Source organism: Microcebus murinus, chromosome 9, assembly GCF_040939455.1.
Source record: "Microcebus murinus isolate Inina chromosome 9, M.murinus_Inina_mat1.0, whole genome shotgun sequence".
Lineage (NCBI taxonomy): Eukaryota > Metazoa > Chordata > Mammalia > Primates > Cheirogaleidae > Microcebus > Microcebus murinus.
This window is the reverse complement of record NC_134112.1, coordinates 26,296,753-26,315,142: the sequence shown is the minus strand read 5'-3', so window position 1 is coordinate 26,315,142 and position 18,390 is coordinate 26,296,753. Positions and strand designations below refer to the sequence as shown.

Below are 18,390 nucleotides of genomic sequence, written 5' to 3'. Positions count from 1 at the left end.
AAAAGCAGGGGCACTGGACACGCATAGGTTCTGACCGTTAACCGTGAACTCGAGGGAACCCGGCCTGGTTGAAGTTGACCAGAAATGAGCAGAAACAAAGAGCGTGAGGAAAAGGGGTAAATGCCTCGTGATGTGCAAACGTTGTGGCGATGAGTTTAAACATCTCGGGAAAGAATTAAGAGAATTGGTGGCTGGATATGCATCTGGTTAGCTCAGACCGTCTCACCCGGATAATCTTACCAACCTTCAATCGGTGGTTGGCTTGGAGTCTCTAAGCCTCGCCACCGGAGGCCCCCTTCATACGTAGCGGAGGGGCCACCTCTGAGCTGCATGCTGTGCTGTTCCAGAAAGAATCCCAGGCAGTGGAGGCCTCTCTACCGCAGCCAGACCCCGCGCCGGCCCGCGGCGGCCCGCTGGGCAGACTCTGGCTCTTCACCCAAGACCCCACGGGCCCCCGCTGAGGGGAAATGGGCTTTGTAAACCACCGCTTGGCTTCCTGAGAGAGGCAATGGACGAAACGGCTGATTACTTTCTTGAAATGGCCCATTGAACTGGATTTCCATTCTCCTTATTAAAGGAGAACACAACGAAGACAATCCAAGAATCATAATAAGCAAGGGTTTCTCTCTACCCCCTTGCTAAAGCTTTTACCATGCTCTTAAGTGTCCCAGTGCTACAGATTCCAGGAAAAAAATGTAGACCCATTCTTAAATTCTCAAGGATTTTAATTTCAAAAGGTTTGGAGGTCCTCCGCCTACGTTGGAAGTGAGAGCTGAGAACAGCTGTGTGTGTGTGTGTGTGTGTGTGTGTGTGTGTGTGTGTGTGTGTGTGTGTGTTTGCTCGCACGCACGTGTGGTGGTGGGTGGGTGTGGGGGCAATGTTGAGTATTTCACTCTCTTCAAGGAGACCAGTACTGAGAAGCAGATGAGACTGAATTTCTCTGGAATGCCAACATCTCTCTACGTTCAAGATGCTTAAAAACGAGGAAGGTATCTAAAGTTGTCATAAAGTTATCAAATTTAAAACTGAATACTAAAAGGATGTGACTAGTGCTTAGGATTCAATAGTTAAAAAGTATAGGGGCCAGGCACGGTGGCTCAGGCCTGTAATCCTAGCACTCTGGGAGGCAGAAGCGGGTGGATCATTTGAACTCAGGCCTTCGAGACCAGACTGAGCAAGGGCGAGACCCCATCTCTACTAAAAATAGAAAGAAATTAGCTGGACAACTAAAAATATATAGAAAAAATTAGCTGGGCATGGTGGTGCATGTCTGTAATACCAGCTACTCGGGAGGCTGAGGCAGGAGGATCCCTTGAGCCCAGGAGTTTGAGGTTGCTGTGAGCTAGGCTGACCCCATGGCACTCTAGCCAGGGCAATAGACTAAGGCTCTGTCTCAAAATAAATAAATAATAAAAACTATTGTTCCTGTCCTTAGGAAGCCTATGGAGAGTCAGATGATGAAATAGGGAATTGCCATTCAGGGCAATTAGTGTCATGATGAGAAGTTCAAGGCTCTGGAAGCATATATGACAGTCACCTAGCTCAGTCTTCAGAGGCCAAGCAAGGTGTCATGGATGAAGTGACATATAAGCTGAAGTCTGAGCAGCAAGGAAAGAGTTTACAAAGAGAAGAACATCAAGGTAGAGGTAATCTCATTTGCAAAGCCCCAGAAATGAAAGTATGGGGCATTTGGCTGAAATGTGAGTGAGAGTGATTAGCAATAAAGAAAAATGCCATAAACAGGGTTTAGAAAACTCTTCTGTAAAGGACAGAGAGTAGGCTGGGCACGATGCTTCACGCCTGTAATCCTAGCACTCTGGGAGGCCAGGGCAGGCGGATTGCTCGAGGTCAGAAGTTCGAAACCAGCCTGAGCAAGAGCGAGACCCCGTCTCTACTATAAATAGAAAGAAATTAATTGGCCACCTAATAGATATAGAAAAAATTAGCCAGGCATGGTGGCGCATGCCTCTAGTCCCAGCTACTTGGGAGGCTAAGGCAGAAGGATCTCTTGAGCCCAGGAGATTGAGGTTGCTGTGAGCTAAGCTGATGCCACGGCACTCATTCTAGCCTGGGCAACAAAGCGAGACTGTCTCAAAAAAAAAAAAAAAAAAAAAAGGGCAGAGGGTAAATAACTTAGGATTTATGGGTCATACAGTGTGCTGCAACTATTCAACTCTGCTGCTGTAGCTAGGAAGCACTCAGACAATATGTAACTGAATGTGTTCCAGTAAAACTTTATTTACAAAAACAGGCAGCAGCCTGGATATGGCTCACAGCCTGATTTTGCTGGTGCTGGAACCTTCACTCTTCCAAGTGTGGTCTCCAGACCAGAAGCACCAGCATCACCTTGGAAGCTAGGTAGAAATGCAGAATCTCAGGACCCAGTGACCTAGAATCCACATTTTATATTCAAGAGATCCCCAAGTTGGCTGAGCCCTGATAAAGGGCTTGGACTCTACCTTTAGCACACAGATATCTGTATGTTTGAAAGATCCCTCTGCCTATAGTACTACAGGCACTCAACAGTGAGCGTCTCCTTGAATTTTTTGTCCTAAGTGCCTAGCTTGCCTCCCCCAGTCTTGGCCTTGGTGAGGAACATGGACAGGAGAGGGAAAGACTACAGAATGGTCTCTGCCCCCAGCCTGGAAAAGCCCACCCTCCAACCCACCTCCTACCACAACGAAAGTGGACCTTCAAAAGCTATTGGAGGTTTGTCTTCACTAAACCTCCTCAAGGTTAACTTGTTGGATGTATTTCTAAGTCTCGCTTGTAGCCATTCTTCTAGGGACCTTCTATCCAGTCCAGAGCTGGGTGTCATGTTTCTCTCCCGTCCATTAAGTTCTCATTTGTCCCCATAACACTTTGGGGGTTTTCTGTGCCATCTCCACCTCTAGAGGCATTCCTGGCCACATGGGTTGGATGTCAGCTTCCAGACAAGCACGCAAGCAGCAGCTCTGAGCGTGAGCAGAATACAGCCCCTTAATTAGGCAAGAGAGGGACTCTGGCCAGCTGTGCACACTTGAAGGAAGACATCTATCAAAGAATGCATCTCCCTTCCCTACCTTTTATTTATGCTTTAGAAAATCCAATTAAAGCAGAGCCTGGCACTCTCCTAACTTTTCAGCCATTTAACACACACGACAGAGTTGCTGGCCATGAATTTAAACATGCACACACACACTCATACGTGCACACAAAAATCAGCATGCACACATGCTATTTCTCCCTAGTCTGCTTTGAGGACTTTGGGACTTAGGGTGTGCCCAGGGACACTGCAGCCAAAAGGATGACGGAAAGTTGGGCAGAAAATGTCACTCGCTGCTTTCATCAGTTTTGCGTGTCTTTTCCTCTACCTCTGATGATTATGTTTTATCCGCATTTCCTGCTCATTTTGGCTTGTCCTTGGGGATGGTTCGCTCAGATTATGCTGATGCGAGCAAACTCTGTGAATAATTTCCCTGCTGTTTCACCGGTTTAAGGTTAGACTGCCACTTTATAGGCCAACCTTCACTTTCCTAGCAGTGCCTTGATGATGTACGGCCCCAGGAAAGATACCCTGTGGAAATTACTGCAACAATCTGGCTTGGACAGAATGGAGACTGGGCATTTCCTGGTGTGGTGCACACTGAGCTACTCATGTTTGCAAATGCCCCTTGCCAGGTCAACTGCTCTGGCCCCTGAGTGACAGTGGCAGAACCCAACACACCTGCTTTTGTGCCCTGGGGCACCAACCGTATCTTCGCACATCTAGAATCCAGTGACTGCCTTAGCAGTCCTACCAGTGTGAGTGATACATGATGAGCCTAATGTCTTTTAAAATGGGATAAATCCAAGGGCATAGCGGTTGGGAACATAGGCTCTGGGGTCAGCCGACTTCAGTATGAATCCCAGTTCTACTTACTGGCCGTGTGGCCTTGAAATGTTGCCTAACCCTTTTGGGGACTCGGTTTCTTCATACTTTAAAAATGAAGATAATGATAGTACCTGCCTGACTGCTGATTCTCTGAGAGAGTGCACATGGAGGGTCTGGCAGAGGGAAGGGGGCACAGTAGCACAAATGAATGTCATCTGTAGTTCCTAGTGTTTATGATTAATAAAGCCTGTCCTCTGGTTTTCGCTAATCTGTGTGTGTCCCTCTCTCATGGCCCGATTAAAACTCGCCTTCTCACAAAAGCTTCCCTAGCCAAGCCCAGCCAGCCCTAGGCATGACTTCGTGCATGTTCCCCAGCACTTATGAATAGGACTCCTGAGTGGCTCTGATTTTATTGTTTTTTAATGTTTCCCATTTGCATATTTTATCTCCTCAAACAGAATTACAAATTTCTTAAGGGACAGGACCTGATCCTCTTGTTTTGCATATGACCTTCCCAACACCTAAGATTCTTAACCATAATGCTATACACAGAGTAACATCTTAATCTTTGATGAATTAATTTTATTTCAAAAGATATCACTTAATGTTTACTATGAGTAAAATGGACTTGGTTCAGTTACCCACTGTGGTCCTGTGACACAAGCTGAGTGGCAATTTCCTTTTGTCATTAGAGTATTCAAAATGCCAGCTCTGCAGTCAGACTGCTCTGGTTTGAATCTGAGCTCATCTAATCATTATCTGTGTGCTTGGGGAAAGTTTTTTAACTCTCTCAGCCTCGGTTTACTTATCTATAAAAATGGAATATCAAGGAGACCTATCTCATGTAATTTTGATGAAGATTAATTAAGTGTGTTAAGTCACGTTAGGTGCTTAGAACAGTGCTTGAGATCATTATCCTTAGTCTATAAAGCAATTATTTGGTATGGAATTAATAATATAAACACATTTGGAGATATAAATTTTTACCTTAATTAAAGGAATAAACTGTTTGAAAAAGTTATATTGATTTTTCTAGCATGACCAATAATCACTTGCCAAATAAGTCATGTAAATGACGCAGTTGTTTTTCCCTGAACAGCATCTTTCATATGATATCAACTCTCTGCTTTTCCTTTAGAGAATCACCCCTTTTCCCTCCCCATGGTCCTGGTGAAACTGCCCATCCTACCGACTTCCCGGTCCCCATGCTCTGGGCTCACCACAGGCATGAGCACATGACCAAAATGAGCCAATCAGAGTCTTTCCTGCGACGAGATTTCTGGATTATGCAAAAGAAAAGTTCTTCTTCCCCTGGGATTGAGAGCTGCAAGGACCACACTAGCTAGAGATACTTTCAGTCACCTTGAATACCTTTGAAAAATGGAAGAAAATACAAGTTGATGTCAATGCACAGAGCTGAGAGATGGAGAGATGGCAAGAGAAAGAGAAAAATCTAGCAATGTTTTATGAGTCTTAGATCATACCGTGACTACTGACAACTCAACCTCTAGACTTCTCACATCTGTGAGCCAATAAAATTCCTCTTTGCCTAAGCTAGTTTGCATTATCTTTCTGTTCCTTAAAACCAGAGAAGCCCTGATTGAAACACTTTTTTAAAAAATTTTTTGATAGACTTAAGGGTTCAGGGGGGTTTTGGTTACATGGATGGTATAGTGGTGATGTCTGGGTTTTTAGTGTACCCGTCATCTGAATAGTGCACATTACACCCAAAAGGTAGTTTTTCTTCCCTCACCCTCCTCCTGCCCGTCCTCCTTCTGAGTCTCCAGTATTCATTGTACCACTCTATGCCCATGTGTACTCTTAGTACACAAGTGAGAACATGTTGTATTTGGTTTTCCATCCCTGCATTCCTTCACTTAGGATAATGGCCTCCAGGTCCACCCAAGCTGCTGCAGAAGACACTGTTTCATTCCTTTTTATAGCTTAGTAGTAGTCCATGGTTTATATATACCACATTTTCTTTATCCACTTGTCAGTCGATGCCCTTTGAGGTTGATTTCATATCTTTGCAATTGTGAATTGTGCTGTGATAAACATTGAAGTGCAGGTTTCTTTTTTGCAAAACGACTTCTTCTCCTTTGGGTAGATACCCAGTAGTGGGATTTCTGGATCAAATGATAGGGCTACCTTTAGTTCTTTGAGGAATATCTACTGTCTTCCACAAAAATTGTGCTAATCTACATTGCCACCAATAGTGTATAAGTGTTTCCTTTTCACTGCATCCAAGCCAACATCTGTTGTTTTTGACTTTTTAATAATGGCCATTCTGACCAGCATAAGATGGTTCTCATTATGGTTTTAATTTGCATTTCCCTAATGATTAGTGATGTTGAGTATTTTTCATATGTTTGTTGGCCATTTATATCTCTTCTTTTGAAAAATGTCTGTTCACATCTTTTGCTCACTTCTTAATGGGGCTATTTTTTTCTCACTGATTTATTTGAATTCATTATAGATTCTGGATATTAGTCCTTTGTCAGATATATAGCTTGCAAATATTTTTCCCATTTGGTAGGTTGCCTGTTAACTCTGTTGATTGTTTCTTTTGCTGTGCAGAAGATTTTTAGTTTAATTAAGTCCCATTTATTTATTTTTGCTTTTGTTACACCTGCTCTGGGGTCTTAGTTATGAATTCTTTGCTTAGGCCAATGTCCAGAAGAGTCTTTCCTAGGTTTTCTTCTAGAGTTTTTATGGTGAAACACTTTTAACTGTATGCGTCACATGCCCATTAAATCAGGTCCAACTAAGAAGAGTTTACTTCAATTAGTATCATGTGAAGCTAATAAAACTTATTTTTTTAAAAAATTCTATTGTTAATATTTTTAATTTGAATTAAAGATGTTCCACTAAAAGTAATTGATTTATTATGTTTTATATTTTTATTTTAGGTAGTCATAAGTAGAAATCAAAATAAAAGTATAGATTCCTTAAATTAACACAGTACTAAATAAGCAAAATAAAAGTGAATTACATTTGTTGTCTATGTACAAAAAATTGAAATATTATATATGATATATAAATACATACATATATACTATATATATTATAGTGTATATACAGAGAGAGAGAGAGAGCACTTGAAATTGTTAAGTCCCTACTATATACCAGATACTGACTGTTTCAGCGCATTATGTGTGTTATTTTGATTTAGTTCTTACAACAACATCCCTTGAAGCATTCTTATCCCTACATCACACATGTGAAAACAGAGATGCAAAGAGGTTACTTAATTTGCCCAAGGTCGCATAGCTGCTAGATGACAGAGTCTGGATTTAAACCTGAGTTTTCTAGTTCCAACAGCTGTGAATTCCTTCCATTACACCACACGCCGGCCACCACAGAAACAACTGCCATTGTCACTTTCCCTGTGGCAGGCATGAAGCCCAGTGCTAACACGTGAGTCCTCCCCACATGCACTTGTATGGAGCAAGCGTCTTCAACCCTGTGCTCAAATGCACAAAGTGAAAAAACAAAGCCCTGTGTTTGCTAATTCTGGGATGCATCTGCTTAGAAGGCTACCACCTGCAGGGGAGGCCACAGGGAGGGATCCCAGCTGGGCGACCATGCCCCCTCACCCACAGCACCTTTCTGCCCCTCGGTGATTTGCAGACTTGCTCTAGAATAGATGGGGATCCCTGGAACAGGGCAGCTGTGGTATTGGCTTTAAAAATAATGACTCGAATATAATCATATTATTTAGAAATATGGAGGTAAAATATTTTTAAAAAATTATAAGACCATCAGGGAAATTAGAACACCAGATATTTGATGATACTGTGGAGATACTGGGTTGTGTTTATGTTGAAAGAAGAGTTCTTATCTTTTAGAGAGTCATAATAAATTATTTACAGGTGCAATGATACAGTGAACTGGACTTGCTTCGAGGTAATCCGAGAGTGTGGAGGGAGATAAACAAAACAAAACTGGCCACGCGGCAGTAGTGGGTGAAGCCAGGTGGTGGAACATGGCGTTGCTCATGCTATCTTCTCAACTTCCATATGTATTCGAAATTGTCCTTAATAAAAGAGAAAGAAAAGAAAAACATGGACATAAGAATCATAACTTTTACAAAATGGAAAGAGTTTGGCTTTGGGGAGGGGCTGCAGGGGCAGAGGGCAAGGGCCTCTGTGGGGAGAGGTAGACAGGGAGCCTCTGTTTTTGTTGTAAGTCCTGCAGTATCATTGATTTTCCTCATTAGGTAAACATATCCATGTGGAAAAAAAAATTAAATTTTGAAAGCAATGAGAAAAGAGCCAGCACGTAGGCCGACCAGCCCTCCCTGGTCCTGTCTCCTACGGCAGACGTCACTCATTGCCTCAGCCTGATTTCCAGGAGGAGTTTCTGGAATCGTGGGCAATGCAGCAGCCCAGAGACGAAGCCCGCCCTGGAGGATGAGGTCTTACACAGCGTGTGCCCATCTCTCGCTCTGCCTGTGACAAAGTGTTTGCACACTTCCAACAGGCTCATATCTGCCCGGCATGCCTGTCCTCCAATACTGCAGGACAAGCTAGGCACTAGACCAGATGCTCGGGGGCCACCAGAGCCTCCCTGCAGGCCCTCAGAGGGAGGTCGTCGCCCTCTGCTTGCCCTCAACCTGCCCGCAACCTGCCCCGGCTGCTTCCATTCCTGCCTGAGCTCCCGCTGAGCCCAAACCACCAGCCCTCCTTCAGGCGCTGCAATAACATTTTCCTATGATGTGCTTTCCTGCAGACCTCAGAAAGCGATGAGTGCTAACAGATTCCAGTCCTGTGTAAGAGGAAAGCGTTAGAACTATATTTGGGTGGACCTGTGATGTGTGAGGGGCTTTTCCACATTTGGACAGAAGTGGGGTGCCGGTCATGCCTCTCGAGGATGGGCTGACTCACAATTCTCCTGGGAGGTTTAACCGCCTCGGCATAAACCGAGGGTCATGGGCAGGGTCTGATGCAGCTGAGCCCTGGTCCCCACTCCCTTTGTGAGAAGACTTCGACGTTGTTCAGTAGGCCTTGGACCTGTAAACGCAGACCACTTCTATTTCCAGCCTTACCCCTCCTCAGTCAATCCCACATTCAGACTCTAACACTAACCCTACAAGTAGGGGTGTTCTTGAGTTCTTTCGCTTGAGAGACTAGGAAACAGGGGGAAGGAAGTAACATAGGCTGATGGTCTCTATGACCAGGCACAGTTCTAGGAGCTTCCTATGTATTACACTCTAACAGTAAGTCCTATGAATCCGGTTTTACAAATAAAAACACTGAGGCTCAAAGAGGTTGTGATTTTTCCCATGGTAACATAGCTAGAAAGTAAGTGCCAGAATAGGATTTAATTTTAGGTCTTTCTGAATTCAAAAACCTTCGTTCTTCCCCAACCTGATGCTCCACAGAAGTGTGTGCTCATTCGTCACCCCCTCGCCAGTACCCAGCCCGCAGCCATAGAGGATTTGGAGTCAGCATATCCGACATCTAGAAAGTGTTCACCAGGGAGAAGGGGTTTAGGGGGAAGTTTGAACCTATACTTCAGGCAGTGTCAGGTCCCACTTCCAAAATCAGAATTTGCTTAGGAAACAAACCTCCACCGGTAGAAAGTACTTCTATGTACCTCCCAGCGTCTGTGGTGTATCTATTCACATTCCCATTCCTCGCTGTCTTACATAGACCATGGCCAGGACCTTAGTGTGTGCTCTGTAGCCTTGGAAAAGTGAGCATTTTTGTGGCCTGACTTATAGAGAAATAGCTGACAAATAAATGAAGTATCCAACCAGAAGTTAATTACATAATTGACAGAGGTTGGTTGGTCGTCCATATGTGGCACTGAATTTTCAACACGGGCCTTTGGCTCATCTCATGACATGCCCACTCAATGGAGACCCAAGTCCCAGGGCTGACGTTCATTCTCAGCAAGAGTTCTGATTACAACTCTGGGAAGTGCCACTCACATATTCTGTAAAGGCAGACCAGCGTCGGCAGCTGTACAGGGTAGCACCAACCCTGATACACTTCCCTCAGTACTGACAGAACATGCAGATAAAAGATCAGTAAAAAATAAAGATGACTGAAACAACATGATTAATCAACTTGACCTAACTGGCATATTTAGAATGGCCCACCCAACATCTGGAGAATGCTCATTCTTTCCAAGTGCATATGAAACTTTTACCAAAATAAACCGTACACTGGCCCATAAAATAAGTCTTAACACATTTCAAAAGATGGAAATCAGAATATCTTCTTTGATCATAGTAGCATCGAATGAGAAATCAATACAGAAAAGATAAATAGGAAGTCACCAAACATTTGGAAATTAAGCAACAAACATTTAAATAACCCACAGGTCATCAAAGAAATAAAAATGAAAATTAGAAAATATTCTGAACCAAGTGAAAATACAGCATATCAAAACCTTGTGGAATGCAGCTAAAGTAGCACTTAAAGGGATATTCATAGAACTAAATGTACATGTTAGAAATGCAAATAAATATATTAAGTAAATGCATATATTTTAGAACTTAAAAAAGGTTGAAGATTAATGATATATTTCCATCTCAAGAAACTTGGGAAAACAGTAATAAATTAAATCCAGGGGAAATAAAAAGATAGTTATGATAAAAGTAAGCACAGAAATTAATGAAATATAAAACAAACATGCAATAAAGAAAACTCAACAAACACAAATGTTTGGTAGTTTGAAAAGATTAATAAACTCCCAGCAAGATTGATTTTAAAAAAGAGAAAACAAAAGTAACCAATTCCAGAGACGAAAAAGAAGACCCCACTATACATCTTACACACATTAAAGATGCAATAAGAGGACATTATAAAGGAACTTATGACAATAAATTTGAAATTTTAGATGAAATAAACAAATTCCAGAAAAACAATATTTATCAAACTTGACTCAAGAAAAAATTTTAAATTCAAATATTCTTAGATCTATTAAAGAACTTGAGTTCATAATGTAAAGACATACACAAAGAAAAACCACATACCCAAATGGCTTCATTTGTGAATTCTTATACAAATCTTTCCAGAGAATAGAGAAAGAAGAAACACTTACCAACTTTTTTCTTTTCTTTTTTTTTTTTTTGAGACAGAGTCTCACTCTGTAGCCTGGGCTACAGTGCCATGGTGTCAGCCTAGCTTATGGCAACCTCAAACTCCTGGGCTCAAGCAATCCTTCTACCTCAGCCTCTCGAATAGCTGGGACTACAGGCATGAGCCACCATGCCTGGCTAATTTTTTATATATATTTTTAGTTGTCCAGCTAATTTCTTTCAATTTTTTTTTTTGTAGAGACAGGGTCTCGCTCTTGCTCAGGCTGGTCTCAAACTCCTGAACTCAAACGATCCATCTGCCTCGGACTCCCAGTGTGCTGGGATTACAGGTGTGAGCCACTGTGCCCAGCCTCCAACTTTTTTATGAGAAGAAAAACATTGATATCAGAACATTGATATAAAAAGGGAAGATTATAGATGCAAAAATCCTAAGCAAAATATTAATGCATTAAATCCAATAATAAAGCAAAAAGATAACACATCATAACCAAGCGGGATTTAGTCCAGGAATGCAAAATTAGCTTAACATTCTAAATTGTACCACATTACCATAATAAAGGACAAAAATATGCTCATCTTAATAGACACTGACAAAGCATTTGATAAAATTCAACAACTATTCATGACTTAAAAAAGAAAAACTCTCTTGCAAACTAGGAATAGCAGAGAAACTCCTAAATCTGTTAAAAGATATCTATAAAACTCATCTAACATTCTCCCCTGAGATTGAGAACAACACAGAAAATACTCTAGTATCTCTTCTATTCAATATTATAGTAGAGCTTCTACCCAGTACAATAAGGCAAGAAAAAGAAACTAAGGTAAAAAAAATTTAAAGGGAAAAAGTAAAACATCATTGTTCACAGAAGATATAATTAAGTGTACAGAGAGAATCCAAATGAAACTATAGACTATTAAATTTACTAAGGTAATTTAGTAAGGTTGTTGGATACCAAAAATAACTGCATATTTACTGAAAACAAAATGAAATTTGACACAATATGAAAATGAAATTTCAGAAATACCAAATATAATAGCACAAAAATTATACAATACCTAGGGATAAACCTAACAAAAATGTATAAGGTCTATACACCAAAAACTACAAAGCATTGCTGAGGGAAATTTTGAAAGACTTAAATAAATTAAAGGATAGACCATTTTCATGGATTAGAAGACTCAATATTATTAGGATGTCAACTCTCCTACCCTATGATCCAAAAGTTCCATTCCTGTGCATATTAACAAAGAGACAAGAGTATGTGTATGTATTCAAAGATATATACAAAAATATTCTTAGCACCTTAACGTATTATATAATAGCCGCAAATTGGGAACAACCCAAATTTCTATCAGCAACAAAACAGCTAAACAAATACTGTGATAGTCATCATACAACGGAATATTACACAGCAATAAAAAATAAAGTTTGCTGCCATACTCAACAACATGGATAATTCTCACTGACATACTGCAGAGTGAAAACGTCAAATCTAAAAGAATACATAGCTTGTGGTTCCATTAATATGAAGCTTAAGAACAGGCAGCGCTAATCTATAGTGACAGAGTTGAGAATAGAAGTTACCTTTGGTGAGGATATTCATTTACAGGGGGCATGAGAGAACTTTCTGGAATGCAGAAAGTGTTGTAAATCTTGATGTGATTGGTGGCTCCATGAGCATCTATACATACCAAAACTCTTTCAGCAAGCCACACACTTAAGATTTGTGAACTTTACCATACATGAGTTATAAAAAGTCAAAATGAATATCTTGACTATTAGAAATCAAAATGATTAGTTTTCTTTCACAAATTTTTTTCAGTTTTGGCTTGGACCACATTGTGTAAGGTCAAGTGGACACTTTGGAAATATGCTATTTACCAAAATCGTTATGCACCGTCTCATGTGAAAATTAATATATCAAATGGAATCTTTCGTCCTTAAAATTTATAGTTTGTTAGTGAACACTAGTAATACTCATTTCCAGTTCTCCACTCGACTTTCTGTCGCCAAGACTGTCATAGCTTCTGTTTCGCTTTGTCAGAGGAAACCAGTCAAATGGTTTTATGAATTCAAAGTTTAAGAAATTCCCTTACAGCAATGAAAACACCCCTAAACAACTGTTGGACTCCCCTACAGTGGCTTAAACTTTATTATTTGTTCTTTTTATTATTCGTTCATTCTGAAGACTGTGAGAGGCAGCTGTGTCTCAACACAGCAAGCTTTCCTGCAGACAGAGAGAGGCAAGGTGTGGTTGTGACTGTGTCTTGTGAGTGTGTGTGTGTAAACTCATGAAGTTCTGGATAAATTATATACTTCTTTGTAAGAAGACATGGAAAGGTATATTTTGCTTCTTTGAGGAACACAGTGAATGTGAAAAGAATGTAGCCACATCAATTTTGTCAAAAAAGAAACAGATTTTCTATGAAAATATAGGTTCTATATACAACTTGACATTTGAAGACAGATACTTTTGCCAGTGAGATGGGAAAAAACAGTCAGGGCTGTTTGATTGTGGCTGTCAAATTCTCAGCTAAAAGTAGCTAAAGCAAAATAAAGGGGGGTGATCAGGGAGGTACTGGGGTGGTTCACAGAGTCCACAGAGGGCTTCGGGAGATCAGAGCTGGCACTTTCTATTCATGTCATCTCTCTGCCTGTGTGTGCTATTGGTGACACACTTGCTACAGCCAAGGGGCTTTCTGCACTGCAGGGAACGTGACCAGAGACAGCCGTGGCTTCACCTTTCTGACCTGAGTGGACAGACACCCTCACTGCCAGAACCACCTTCTAAGCCCCTGGGGAAGGCTTCTGCTTCTCCTGGCTGGTGCTGGGTGACCATTCTGCCCCAGTCACCATGGTTCACAGAGGAAGAGCAGCGCAGATAAAAGCATTAACCCTCCACAACAGATAAATACCCCTCAAAAAGGCTACCTACCCTAATTCAGCTTAAATGCCCTATTTACTCACTTCTCCAGACATCCTTGACCATGGCACCCTCTTCAATTTCTAGAAGGTGTCAGCTTTCCATTTTTCATCCTCTGCCTCTGAGACAGCCCTTTCCACAGTCTGTCAGCACTCTCGGCCCTCATCTCTACAACACACGCACAGGAAGGCTTGGAACAATTGAAAAGACTGACAGGCGAAAAGATCATGTAAAACATTTCAAATTTTGAAAACGAGTAGCTTGCAGATGCTTCAGATTTCTTTCAGTTTGATTCACTTCAACATCCATAAACAGCATTGATCAGATCTACATGCACACGCACTTCACATGTACACACGTGCTTGCCATTCCCCAAGGCAGAATAATCACTGGCTGTCTAGGTTTGCTCAACTTGGAGAATGAAGATCCACATGGAGTAACTAACTAAAGCTGTCCAGGTAAGAAATCACAGCACCTAGGAGCCACGAGTGACAAGTTCAAGCCTCACATAATTGACTGGATTATTTTGAGTGATTTGCTTTGTCCATTTGTAAAAAGAGGAAGTTGGACTAGACCAGGGGTTAGCAAACTAAAGCCCAGAGGCCAAATCTGGTCCACTGCCTGTTTTTATAAATAAAGTTTTATTGAAACACGGTACACCCACCCATACTGTAAGTATTTTCTATGACTGTTTTTATGCTACAATGGCATAGCTGAGTGGTTGCAAGAGAGACTGCATAGTCTGCAAAGTCTAAAGTATTTGCTATCTAGCCCTTTTCTGCCAACTTCTGATCTACACAAGTCCCCACAAAATCATTTTTCCCTTTAAATTCAAGGATAAGTAGTTTTCAGTCTGAATTACCCAGATAATTGCCACATCTGTAATTTTTTTCACCTGCATTTGCTGTTTGGCCCAAGCCTCATGGACCTACACCTGTACAGGCAGAGACCACCAGGAGACATCAGTCAACTGTGCATGCAGTCAAAATAAGTAAGCAAAAGTACTTATATTATCCCTCTACCAATGGCAGCAGTAATATGAAATACCCAAACACTTGTCCACATTTTCCTGTCCATTTCTCTCTGGTCATAGAAACAGACAAGAAAGATTTCAGAAGAAGCAATGTCTATTCAGCTCACAGTGAAGTGGAATCATAGCCATGGCTGAATCCACATAGATGACAATATCTGAGGAAACTGACAAGGAAATATATTTGAGAGCTTGGATTTTCTATGTTGCCTATCAAAGTAGCCACTGCTGAAATGCCATTTAATTTATATTGTGTATATAAAGCAAGAAAAGGCAAAAAATGCACTAATAAAACACCATACTCACATTTTTTCGGTTTTCCTTTTTGTTAGTGCATAAAAATTCTGTGAAAGCTGCACCTCTCCAAAATTTTCGGTGTAACACCATACTGACAGATAGGGAAAAACCAGAAGGGGGTGAGCAGGAGACCCCCTACATACACACACACACACACACACACACACACACACACACACACACGTGTCTGACAAAACAAAAAAGAAAGAAACCCAAAAGCAATAACCAACCCCCAAAATGTCAGCGAGCAGGGTTATAAATTTAACACAAACGGCTCCCTCTTCAAACTCCCAGTCCGTTCATCAAATTTTAAAAACGAAATGACAAGTTAAGATTATTAGTCAAAATATATAAATAAATCACCTTCCACATGTTCTTTCCCAGGTCTGTGAATGATTTCACCGTGGTTAGTTATAATAAGTGAATACACAGGCAACCTGGGTCTAGGAGCAAAAACCAGCCCAGGTAAGGCTGGAAGCCCGCCAGTCCCCAGACAGCACGATTAGCTCAGGGGCACAAGTGAAAGCTGGGCCTGCACACAGAGGCCTTTAAAAACGGCACTGGTGAGCTTTCTTTCCTAAGGCAAAACTAACATTTTAGCCATCCTTCAGTCTGCGATCCCCTACACCCAATTCCATTGTTTATAGAAAAAACTTTTTTTAGACATCTCCAAATAGGAAGGATTAAGTCAACTCACCATAAATTCCTCCTGCTAGAAACCAACTCATGGAAAAACTTTTTGAAAATATAGTTTGTCAAATGCTTTGGGTTTTAACAAAGTGCCAAGATCTGGGGATCATAAATTATCTGCTGGAATGGGAGGCCTCAGAGAGAGAGTGAGGAACGCTCGAGTTGTGTGTTCAAGATGAATCGCTGGAAAGTTTTCTATCTTAGAAAAGGAGTCCTGTTTTTCACCCATGTTAGATGTACACAACATCCGATGTTAACTGCTCTTAGGCGGCTGCCGCATGCCAAATGTAAACAGAAGAACAAGAAGTAAAAGTTCTTTGAGCAGACTCGCCAGGGCTGGCCTGGAGCCAGGGCTGTCACACTAGGCCCCCCTGCCCTCCGGGCATCATTTTGTCGCCGCCCTTCATAGTATTACAGTGTTGGAACAAAGCCAGCTGTCTTCCTTTTCAAACCAATTTGTCCAATAGCATAGATTATTGTGTTAGGTAATCTGTCACTTCTCAAAAAAAAAAAACCTTTAATGTCCTTTTCTTTACATATTGCTCTCTCTCTAAGCCCTTGGAGACATTTTGGTGAGACCATTTCATGATTTATTCTCCTTAGAATAAGCTACTCTTATTTGGCACCTTCTCAGCTAAACAACAAAAGCATTTTTTTAAGTTTAGAGCTGTACAAACCTAATTTTTTTAAATTAACTATGAGTGCATGTAAGCATGGAAAGCAAATCTTCATAAGCAAAGGGAAATGATCCTCTTGTCTAAAAATCATTTGTGACTCGATCATATGAATAGTTCCCATGAAGGTGTTCAGCAAGTCAAGCCTATCTAAGCAACGTCCTCAGTTCTCTGATTCACTGTATGAGCATAGACCTAGGAAGAATTTTTTTTAAAGAAACATTTGCGGTATGCACACAGAAGAAAATATAGGCTATTTTCAAAAAAGACATTCAGGCCAAGCATGATGGCTCATACCTGTAATCCTAATACTTTGGGAGGCTGTGGCAGGAGGATCAATTGAGTCTAAGAGTACAAGACCAGTCTGAGCAACATAGTGAGACCCTGTCTCTACAAAAGACATCTGGACATAGTGGCAAGTACTGATAGTCCCAGCTACTTGGGAGACTAGGGCAAGAAGATATCTTGAGCCCAGGAATTTGAGGTCGCAGTGAGCTATCATGATGCCACTGCACTCTAGCCAGGGCAACAAAGGGAGACCCTATCTCAAAAAAACAAGAAAAGAAAGAAAGAAAGAAAGAAAGAAAGAAAGAAAGAAAGAAAGAAAGAAAGAAAGAAAGAAAGAAAGAAAGAAAGAAAGAAAGAAAGAAAGAAAGAAAGAAAGAAAGAAAGAAAGAAAGAAAGAAAGAAAGAAAGAAAGAAAGAAAGAAAGAAAGAAAGAAAGAAAGAAAGAAAGAAAGAAAGAAAGAAAGAAAGAAAGAAAGAAAGAAAGAAAGAAAGAAAGAAAGAAAGAAAGAAGGAAAGAAGGAAAGAAGGAAAGAAAGAAAAGAAAAGAAAAGAAAAGAAAAGAAAAGAAAAAAGAAAAGAAAAGAAAAGAAAAGAAGAAGAAAGACATTCACTATTTGGAGGACTAAGTCCTGGTCTCAAGTTTCTCTCAGACAGTTTCTCTAATTCAATTCATGCACAATAAGGTTACGCAAGATTGTGGTAAGAAACAGCAAGATTTGCTCTATACTATGCATGGGTCCGTTTGAAATTACATTTCTATGCATGTAACAGAAACCTGACTCTAATCAAAAGGGATTTATTTCTCAAACATAGCAAGAAGTGCTGAGGTGGCTGGTCCAGCCAGGTACAGCAGATCCACCCAGGAGCCGCGTCCCAGCCTCCCCCTCCCTCAGCCTCTCCTAGTGCTTCTTACCTCCTGTTCACAAGATGGCAGCCACCTCCACTTCCCCATTCAGACAGAAAGAAAAAGGGAAAGGAGTAAGGTAACGCCAGCCTACACAAGAAAAGCAAAATCTTTCCCCAAAATTCCCGGCAAATCTCAATTGTTGTCTCACTGGGGAGGCGGGGACAGGTGGTGGTTTAGGTGGGTACATTGCCACCCCAGACAGCATTAGGATTCTCTCAGTAAGGCAAGAGTGGATATCGGGAAGGTTTCTAGAAGAGTCCGCCACAGTGCTTAAGAAGTTATATATCTCTCTATCCAGAAGAGAAAGCCGTGCCCAGACTTCAGTAAAACAGGCTGTCTTCTCCAAGACCCTGTAAGTACCAGAGGCATTCCCTCCCTAAGAGGGACAATCTTGACCTGAATTCCTAGAGGGTGAAATTGGGAGTTAACTATCATGCTTACATAAAGTGGGCAATTAAGGGATCAAGATGTAATCACCACTAATGCGGGAAGCAAGTGGCTTCAGGATTGACCATAAAACATGAACCACACACATAGGCATCTGAACAAAAAGAACTCTTCACAACGCTCTTCACCTCTTCCCCACTGAAATTATGAGCTTGCATGAAACTGTGGAAAGGGACGTCTTCCCAGTCCAAGATATTACAGAAAATATTCCCTACTGAAACAAAAGGAA

The 18,390-nt window shown here is 41.3% G+C and overlaps 1 long non-coding RNA gene across 2 annotated transcripts; it reads left to right on the top strand.

Annotated features, from left to right (window-relative positions):
* Nucleotides 1-351: 351 nt before the first annotated feature.
* Nucleotides 352-5,137, top strand: LOC142872862 (uncharacterized). 2 transcript variants are annotated; one of them, XR_012920953.1, is made up of 4 exons: nt 352-737; nt 904-989; nt 1,440-1,640; nt 4,992-5,137. It is a non-coding gene; the product is annotated as an uncharacterized LOC142872862 (long non-coding RNA). The 2 variants fall into 2 exon arrangements; XR_012920952.1 differs by having other exon boundaries at nt 1,436-1,640.
* The last annotated feature ends 13,253 nt before the right edge of the window (nt 5,138-18,390 follow it).